Source organism: Petaurus breviceps, unplaced genomic scaffold (assembly GCF_028583685.1).
Source record: "Petaurus breviceps papuanus isolate PSGF00001 unplaced genomic scaffold, PetGlider_PUasm1.0 90630, whole genome shotgun sequence".
In the NCBI taxonomy this organism is placed as follows: Eukaryota; Metazoa; Chordata; class Mammalia; order Diprotodontia; family Petauridae; genus Petaurus; species Petaurus breviceps.
Genome location: NW_027187291.1, coordinates 2,474,951 through 2,485,523, shown reverse-complemented (window position 1 = coordinate 2,485,523; position 10,573 = coordinate 2,474,951).

Genomic DNA, 10,573 nt, shown 5'->3' with positions numbered 1-10,573 from the left:
CCATCATCCCCCCTCACATCCCCTTCCCCCCCTATTCTCCTGGAGGGTGAGATCCCCTATTTAGTGTGTATTTCCCTCCCTCCTCAAGCCAGATTCAATAGGAATAAGGTTGACCCATTCCCTTTTGCCTTCCTATTCTTCCCCTCCATTGTAACCATTTTCCCTTGCCTCTTCTGTATGAGATACTTTGCCCCACTCTGTCTCTCCCCATCTCCTCTCGTTATATTCCTCTCTCACCTCTTAATTTCACCTTTTAAGTATAATCCCTTCCTGTTAAATTGGTCCCGTGCCCTCTATCTTTGTATACCTGTAAACGTATATACACACATTCACATATGTATTCATATGCCCGCATACCCTCATATAAAGACATATATATATTTCTAATCCCTTCAACTACTGAGAAAAGTTTCATAAGTTACAATTATTGTTTTTCCATGTAGGAATGTTAATAGTTCAACTTTGGCCAGGTGGCTCAGCGAGCAAGAGCACCGGCCCCAGTGCCAGGACGACCTGGATCAAATCCGGGCCCAGACACTCAGCACCTTACCCAGAAACAACAACTGGCTGTGCAACCCCGAGCAAGCCACTCAACCCCGATTGCTTAAAAAAAAATAATTAAACTTTGATAAGTTCCTTATGATTTCTTTTCCCTGTTTACCTTCTTATGCTTCTCTTGCTTCTTGTATCTGAATGTCAAATTTTCTATGCAACTCTGGTTTTTTCAGCAAGAATGCTTGAAAGTCCTGTATTCCACTGAATGACCAAATTTTCCCCTGAAACATGATACTCAGTTTTGCTGGGTAGGTGACTCTTGGTTTTAATCCCAGCTCCCTTGACCTCTGGAATATCACATTCCAGGCCCTTCGATCCCTCAGTGTAGAAGCTGCCAGATCCTGGGTTATCCTGATTGTGTTTCCACAATATTCAAATTGTGAAAGCTGATTTTTTTGAAGAATTAATAGTCTGATTTTTAAAAGAGAGAAATTGGATTTCCTATCAAAAATGAAAAAAGGAGAATTCACAGCAATTGAAGAGGAAATAAAGGAAATCATTAGAAACCCTTGCCTATATGCTAACAAAACTGATAATTTAGAGGAAATGAATGAATACTTAGAAAAATATAAAATACTGAGGTTAATAAATGAGGAAGTAGATTATTTACATAACCTAATACCAGGGGTGTGGGGGTGAGGGGAGTAGGGAATTGGATAAGCCATAAATGAACTTAGGAACAAAACAAAACTGTAGGACCAAATGGATGCACAAATGAATTTTAGCAAACATTCAAAGGACACTTAATTCCAACATTTTACAAACTGTTTGCAATAAGAGGAAAAGAAGGCAAGCTTTCCACCTCTTTCTATAATATAAATATGATTTGGATATATAAACCAGGGGGAGACAAAGTAGAAAAATAAAATTATAGAACAATATCCCTAAAAATTGTATAAAAAATTAAATACTATTACATGTTATATTATTAAATTACATATTATATTCTATAAAAATTATGTATTATAATTATATGAAATTATAGACCAATATCCCCCAAAAGATGCAAAATATTAGCAAATAAGTTATAATAACATATTAGAAATATAATAACATATTAGAAAGATTATACATATATTATATATGTTTATTATATATATTATAATATATATAGAAAGATTACCAGGTTGGATTTACACCTAGAATTCTTGGTTCAACATGAGGAAGACTACAGATAGGATAAGTTATGCTAATAACATAAATTTTAAAATCACATGGTTCTATCAGTAAATACTAAAAAAAACTTTTGATAAAATTCATCACCCACTTGAACAAAAAAAAAAACACTAGAAATCATATAGATCAATAGAACTTTCTTTAATATAGTAAATAACATTTTTCAAATACCAAGAGCAAACATTATATGCAGTGGGGAAATGTCAGAGGCCTTTGCAAAAAGATCAGAGGTAAACCAAGGACATCAATTATCACCACTATGATTTAGCACAGTGCTAGAACTGTTAGTTATAGCAATAAGTAAAGAAAGAGAAATCAAGGGCAAAAGCATTGGCAGAGAAGAAGCAAAATTATTGCTTTTTGCAGATGATTTTGCTTAGAAACTTTACTTAGAAAATCCTAAGGAGTTAACAATAAATTAATTGAAATAATTAATAAATTTATCAAAGTTTCAAGGCATAAAATCAACCCACATAAATCAACAGCATTTATTTACATTACTAACAAAACTTGTCAAGAAGAGGTAGAAAGAGATATGCCATTTGAAATAACTACAGAAGGTATAAAATATTTCAGAGTATATCTACCAAGTTACACCCAGGAAGTATATGAATCCAACTGTAAAAAAACTCTGCAGAAATAAAGACCTAAATAATTAGAGAAATATAGGTTAAGTCAGTATAATAAAAATACTACTAATACTACTAAAATTAATTTACTTAATTCATTTCCATGACAATGGAACTACCAAACTTAATTTATAGAACTAGAAGAAATATTAAAACAATTCACATGGAAGGAAAAAAGGTCAAGAATATCAAGGGTGATAAGGAAAAAAAAGTGGTGACAAAGAGATTATGTGAAATTTTGAAAGTTTTTGCATGAAAACTGAGAGCTAAATGAAACTAAATAAAACTAAGCAGCTAAAGTTGGAAGGAAAACTAGGGGGAAATATTTGCAGCAAGTTTCTTTGATAAAGGTCTCATACCTTTCCCATCTGTTAATAAGCCCAGGTGACTGAGTCAGGCGGAAGCCTGAGTCACATGATTCTATGGTGGGAGGAGCTTACTGAGCAGGTAGAGCACAAAGAGGTGGAGCAGAGCCCAGAGGAAGTTGGTCAGAGTAGTTAGAGCAGAGGGAGAGAAAGAGGAAACAGGCAGTAAGCTGTGAATGTTTGTGGGAAGGCCCTAGCAGGGGGAAGGCTTGGGGATGGCAGAGCCATATGCATTGTTATTGTGTATAGATTTCTTTGTTGCTATGATGGATTTGGCTTTCTGGTGTTTGAATAAATGTTTTGATTCTGTCTTTCTTGTGGAAAGTTTGTTATATTTTGTGATTCAGAATTACGCCAGCATATTCATAACCACTGTAGGTGCTGTGAATATCACATTGGTGCTACACTAGCACAATATCATTTAAAATATGAAACAAAACATTACCAGTCAGGTGACATCAATTCAGCTAAATGCATTTTCTAATTTATCTTAAGTAGAAAATCATTACTCTTATCACTTTCGGCATTCTATACTAATCACATCTAAAATCCAGGATATAAATGCACTCAAAGAAATAGTAGTAGTAATTCATCATTGTCCTTGTCATCAACATTTGTATACTGCTTACCATATGCCAGTCATGGATTAAGCACTTCACTTCATCCTGTTGAGCTTTGTCCCAAATGTCTGGGGTTTTCGCAGCTGCCAGAGCTATTAGGAGGGTGCCCTCTTTACAGCCCCCACAAGTTCTGGCCCACTGGCCACACACCACAGGACCTCTACCCAAGACAGCAATCCAGATCTAAGCAGGTTAAAGAGAGAGCTATTACCCTCAGACTGGTCACTTGGTCCCCCTACCATTGGCAGGCCAGGAGCTCTGAAACAGCCACATTGAGGCGGCTGCACAGCCACCACCTCCACCGCTTCTCGCTCCAGGGGCAGGGGTCAACCACACTCTTCCGTCCTCCCTAGTTCCAACAGAGTTCCACAATGACCTTTTACTTGCTCTTTGGCATTCATGGGTTGATAAGTCTAGAAACTGCCACAGCTGCTTCTGTGAAGCACTCTCCTGAAGTCTGCTCCAGCCACAGCTGGTTGGGGCCACCCTGGGGCTAAAACTGAGGGCTCAGGGCTCAGGGCTTGGCTTGGCTCCCAGCACACTTCAATGGACCCTTCCTGTAGGCCTGCCAGGTTGTCTTCATTGGGAGATTTGTTTCTCTCTGTCACTTTATGGGTTCTGAGGCTCTAAAATTTGCTTAGAGTTATATTTTATAGGTATCTGAGGTGGTTACTGGGGGAGCTCACAGAGTTTTCCTGCTTCTACCAGAGTCTGAGGTTTTCTTTATTAGTTTCTTTTTCTCTTCTGCTTTTATCTGGTTACATAATTCTTCCTCCTTTTTCCTCTGTTAGTCCTTCCTTCCCTCTGTTTCCCCTTTCAACTAGTTTTGTTAGTTTTTTAAATTCCATTTTTGTGCTCCTTTAGAAAAAGGGTTTCTCTCATCCTCTTCATTGTCTGTTCTCTCTTTCTATCTCCTTTAGACTCTCATCCTCTCATTGATGACTTCTATAATTATCTAATCTTTCTATTCTTTGTTTTTTTTATGCACTCAGAACTTCCAAGATATCCATCCATTTTATATCTGCCACAGTTTCTGCCACTGCCTTGTAGAATTGATCCCCCTTTTCCATGGTGCTTCACTCCCAGAAAAATGCTAATTATTACAGGTGTCAGAGAGGATGCTGCCTCATGGTAGGGTCACTGCCCTACCCAGTCCTTGATTATGCAGCTCATCACTGATCTATACCCTCTCCTATTACCTTTTATCCCCATTTGTCTCAAAATTTCCTGTAGGGCCATGTCTTCCTGGTGCCAGTTGCTTCTAGGAATTTCAACATTCTCCCTACTCAAGGTAGGATAAGTGGACTTTTCAGACACCAAATCCTCTAGACCACACCCACTGCAAGATCCCCATGTGCCTTCACAGACCATCTCTCTTCATTTCTAGAAGCAGTAATCGGTGGAACCCCCTTTCATAATCAAAGCAAAGCTTCCTTCCTTTCCCCTTCTTTTCAATCCTTCCCCTCTCCTCCTCATGCCCTCCCCTGTAGGCTCTTCACTTATTGAGACCACAAGAATCAACTTCCCCTCATTGCTAGCCTTTGATTTGATCTGGGCACATCACACATTCCTCTTATCCCCCAATCTTTCTCCCCCCTTTCATGTGTGCTGTCATGTTGTAATATAGTCCCACAAAAACATTGATTCACCAATAGCAGAATGTCACTAATTTCTGTTCATAATGCTCCAGTTACTATTACTTCCACCAGAATTTTGTTTCATCCCAGTCTCCTTGTGTACATTTAGAAATAAAGCCTCTCACTGATCTCTCCAATATCCCTCTGTTGCCATTGTTGTGCTTGGCTGCTGCTTTTATACACTTCTCCAGCATGTCTGTTGTTTGGGGTGTTGGAGAAGTACACAATACTTTCAGGACTGGCTTTCTTTCTAAAAATGTTTTTAAATGTCTCTTTACTATTGAATATTCATCTTTTTTTTTTCTTATGGCTAAGTTCAGATTTGCAGGGTAGGTCACTCTGGGCTGGATCCTGAACTCCATTGCTCTTCAGAACACATTATCCCATTCCCTCTCCTGTGTTTTCTGGTGTATGTAGAATAGTCATGTTATTTTAATGTCCTTTCCTTTGTATTGGAAGGTCTTTCTCCTGATTGCTTGCTGTACTTGTGTTTCTAACTTGAATTATTAAATTTAACCACTAAGTGTCTTGGAATTTGCACCCTTGTTTTTTTTTTCCTTCCAGGGGTTACTTATGAATTCTTTCAATTAGTCTTTCATATTCTATATTCAGAAGTTCTGGGTAATTTTCTTGTGTTATTTCCTGAATTATGGTATTAAGGGTTTTTTTTCCTCCTTTGTCAATCTCTAGAAAAGGTTTGGTTAAATGAGACAGACAAATAGTAATATAAAATTACAACATTTATTCCCCAAAGCTAGCAGACTTCTAGAAGGAGTTAGGAGATCTACATCCTGATGAACAGAGGAATCATAAGATTTTTTATACATTTTAGACAGGACTTTTTTGTGTTTTTAATGGGAAGCAAAAAGGGTTATGTTGGGAGCCTCATTCTTGTTTGAAGTTTGCTTCATTCTGTTCTCCTCAAACCTAGTCTGTTTATTCTATTGGTGGGTGAGTTTGGGATGCCACTAAGTTTGTCCTTGCGGTGGCAGGGATCCATGGAGAAAATTAGAGATGTCCTCTGGTTTTTTTTCTTCTTGGAGGCAATCACGATTAAGTAACTTGCCCAAGGTCACACACCTAGTAAGTGTCTGAGGCTGGATTTAAACTCAGGTCCTCCTGATTCCAGAACCAGTACTCTATCCACTGAGTAACCTAGTTGCTCCATATCCTATGGATGATTTTTTAATTTTTTAAATTTCTCTTTTCAGTTCCAAATGCTCAACCCCTCTCCAGCCTCTCTCTTACCCAACTAAGAAGTCGAGAAATAAAATATCCATTATGTATATGAAATCATATAAAACATATTTCCATATTAGCCATATTGGGGGAAAATTGTTACATGTTGGGTCTTACCTGAGAAAATCAGGTTGCTTGGTTTCGCAGGGACCCTCTGAAAGAGACTATCTACCCTAAACTTTTTATTCTAGATACCTTCAACTGCAAGATGCTATAGAAATTTAGAAATTTTTTTGGCTGTAAATATGCAGTTAAATTTTTTCTGCTGTTTTTTTCCCTCAGAATTCAGTTCTATTGATTTAATTTTGCAAACTTTTTATTTGTTGAATGCTTGATTAAGTACTGATACATTTTGTACAAAGATTGGTATACTGATATGTTCAAAGATTGGTATACTGATATGTTCAATATTATTGAATCATGTATAAGAACTGATATTAAGTTTAATGTATGAAATGTGAAATAACTAGATTACTACTGTCTTCCAGAAATATTCATATTGTTCTTTTTGTATTTAAACATACCTACACTGCTTGTCTCTTGTGAAAACAAAATGTCCTACACCTTCTTAGGGTGAGTGAAAATGTATTGAAAAACCACAAGTAGCTGATTTTCTTTGTGAATTCTCTAACTGAGCCTACTTTTCTTCTTGTCTTGGCTGGTGAGTTTGTAATTGCATTTGCTTCCACCTGACAGTTGCAAAGACTTATGGGGAAATTTTGGATGCCCTTTAGGATAAGAGACATGGAAAGTCCCTGCCTGGATCTCTATGAGGACACTAGAGGGATCCACAGAGAAAGATCTTATAGAGAAAGGAGCACTTTTTGCACAGACCACAGTTGGATACCCTATGTACTTTATTAATTATTAAAAATCATTAAATCATTAAAAGAGTTTCCATCCAGGAAAGTTTTCTCATATGAGAAAGGAGCAATGCCAAATTGACCCCCAGTTCCCAAAGCCTTGTTAAAGAGCTCCACATAGCTTGGAAAGTTCAGTGTGAACCAGAAAGAAGCTAATTTTTTTGTCTTTGTTTTCTTTTGCCTGTGAATTGAGAACAGCTCTATAAAGTTAATAAGGCTAAACAAGCAGAGATATATGGTAAACTTTGTAAGATATTTCTCATTTTGTTGGCTTATTTGGGTAACTTTGTGAAATGTTTCTGGTTTTCTGCATGAGCAAAACATAGTATTTGGAAACTATTGATTTTCACCTGTACATGTGTGATTGCATATGATGTTTGAGATGACTATGACAGTTGGGGAAGCAAGTGCAAGGATCTTAATAATAATAATAACTAATATTTATGTGCCAGACACACCTACTATGTCCCAAGTACTGTGCTAAGTGTTTTACAGTTATTATCTTATTTGATCCTTGCAACAACCCTGGGAGGTGGAGGTTATTTATCCCCATTTAACAAATGAGGAAAGTAAGATAGATAGAAATAAAGTGATTTGCCCAAGGTCACACAGTTAGAAAGTATCTGAGGCCAGATTTTAATTCAGGTCTTCCTTATGCTTCCTCAGAAACCATAGAGAACTGTTGTGAATTTGGGACAGACTGTGGGGGAAAAATGCCCCCCTGTCTATTTGTCTCCTCCAGTGACAACAAATTTCAAATGGGGGAATTTGAGTGTAACTAATTTGCCTAACAGATGAGCCCACATGGATGAGGTTGATCCCTTTGATAGTCTGCCTACATTTTAAAAACTGCTAAGGTAGAACTGGTCACTCTCTTTCCACCTTCTTTTTGGTTGGTAGCCAGCCAGGTCATCATGGAAGGCCTGACAAACCAGGGTACCTTGAACTCAAGCCCACAGAGGGTTTTGGACTTCCTTCCTTCCTTCCTTCTTCAGAGGGTGATCTTTGAGGCTAGAAGCAACATCTTTATTTATCACTACAGAGGATTGTGAGGATAAGCTTTAGAGGTCTAAATGAAGACTGACTTGAGTGGTATGTGGCTTTCCAGTAGCCTGTTCTAAAAGGATGAGGTGAAAAAAGGCTTTGTTTAGATAGGATTTCTAGGTGTGGTTATTAAAACATGAGTTTGACTAGAGGAAGACTGATAACTAATCCTGTAGCATTCTGTTTCAGAAATACTAGTCTTGCCCGTTTTGTATGTGAAGGGGGTATCTATGGAAAGAAAAAAATAAACTTGTGAAGAAACAAAGTCTCACCAATAAAATGTTGAGACAGAACATAGACTGTTTTGAGGATCAGCTGGAGAAATGCCCCAAGGCAGAGCAATGACTAAGGTAAGAATGGCTGTCAGGCATTGTAGTCCATCAGCTCATTTGAATAAACTCTTTCTTAGAAGTATGAAGTTTATGACCAACAAAATTGTAAACTGTATTATTATTTTGTGATTGGGGAAGATTAAGGACTGCCAAATTCCTACCTGACAGAAAGAAAGATGGGTTTCTTGGGTTGTACCTCACAAGGTAAAGATTATATTGCTCTGTAGGGTTATCTATAGAATGAAAGAGGAGAAAGCCCATTTACTGGCCCATACTGGTTTAAGAAGGAAAAACTAGGGAAAGACAGGTTTTACATCTATTTTGCCCTGAGAAGAATGTTGGAGCTTATTGGATAGATCACAGGGTGAGGCAGACGGACTCATCAAAAAGAATACTTTGAGATGGAGGAAGCAGAGGAGGAAGAGGCAGGCAAGGAAGAGTGAGGAAGACAGACACTATCTGGAAGAACAGCCTAGCAGCCCAGAATTTTAATTGTTCAAGCGCAGAGATCTCCAAAAGTTTTAATTCCTTTAATTTGCAGTGATCAAGGGTCCTTTCTTTGGGCTGGATCAGGAACCCATCTGGATTTTATATGTTTTAGATCAATCTTCACATAATTTGAGAGCCCTGTTTTCAGTGATCCCCTTGTGAATGGGGGAGCTAGGTAGTACAGTAGATAGAGTGCCAAATCTGGAGTCAAGAAGACTCATCTTCCCGAGTTCAAATCTGGCCTCAGACACTTACTAGCTGGGTCACCCTGGACAAGTCACTTAACCCTGTTTGCCTCAGTTTCCTCATTTGTCAAAAGAGCTGGAGAAGGAAATGGCAAACCAGTTCAATATCTCTGTGAAGAAGACCCCAAATAGGGTCACAAAGAATCGGGCACAACTGAAAAATGACAACAATAACAACTGTGAATGGGAAATTTTCCCTTTTCCCAGATCAATAAGAACTTCTCCAAGGGGGTACCCATCAGCTTACTAGAGCTGGCCCCCATGTTACCCTCATCAGGGCCTATGCCTCACCTTGGCTAGATGTAGTTTGGGAGCATGGAGGTCAGAGGACAAGTGTTCCTTCACCTCAAAAGTCCCCTGGTAGGAAATCTTACCAGAGTGCTCTTTAGGGGGTTTGTATGGCAATGATCCTGTCATCCTGTGTCTGTTTACATAGTACCTTTCCTGGCTGCAAAAACTCACCAAAGCTGTTAGGGTTAAATAATAAAACTGAGTGTCAGCCAGATAAGTGATTTATTAGCAGTGCATATGGTTAGAAAACAAATAGGGTTCTGGGCTCTCTGTAGCCAAGAACCCTGAACTTTGGTTTTTACCCAATTACTAAAGAGGTTGGAGGAAATGAAAAACAGAATGAAAGGATTGACACCTTTTTTTATAATACACTTTATTTTTGTTTCTTTACTAATAGTTTATAACATTCAGTTCCACAAGATTTTGAGTTCCAAAATTTCTCCCTCCTCCTCCTCTCCCCACCTCTTCCCCCCATGGTGGCATAGGTTCTACATATACCTTCACATTAAACATTAGTCAAGTTGTAAAGAAGAATTATAATCAATGGAATGAATAATAAGGAAAAAGAAACAGAACAAAACAAAATGAAAAAGAGAGAGAACAAGTAGTTTGCTTCAATCTGCATTCAGACTCCATAATTCTTTCTCTGGATGTGGATAGCCTTTTTCATCATGAGTCCTTTGGAGTTAAGACACCTGGTTTTTTTATTGGAGATCTGGACACAATGAAGTAAGGGTGAAAGTTGGGGACAGGGAGACAATCAGGAGACACTGAGGAGAGACTTTGTCACATTCTTTAAGTCGGGTGACCCTTGGGGGTAAGGGAGGAGGATAATAATCTCTTGACTTCTCCAAACTCAGGTGACTTTGAAACTTAACTTCACAAAATGGTGGATAAAGGCAAAATGGATTGGCTAATACTATTTCAATATTACAGATCCAGGGACCAGCTGCAATTGAAATTTTTTAACCTTTAGCTCCTACTTCTAAACATTATTTTTGGCAGCTGCTTTACAGCACAGAAATCTTTCAAGTCTTTCTGGTTTTAGTAACTAGTTTTCTGTTCCTGGTTGCTGTCAGCCTGATGTT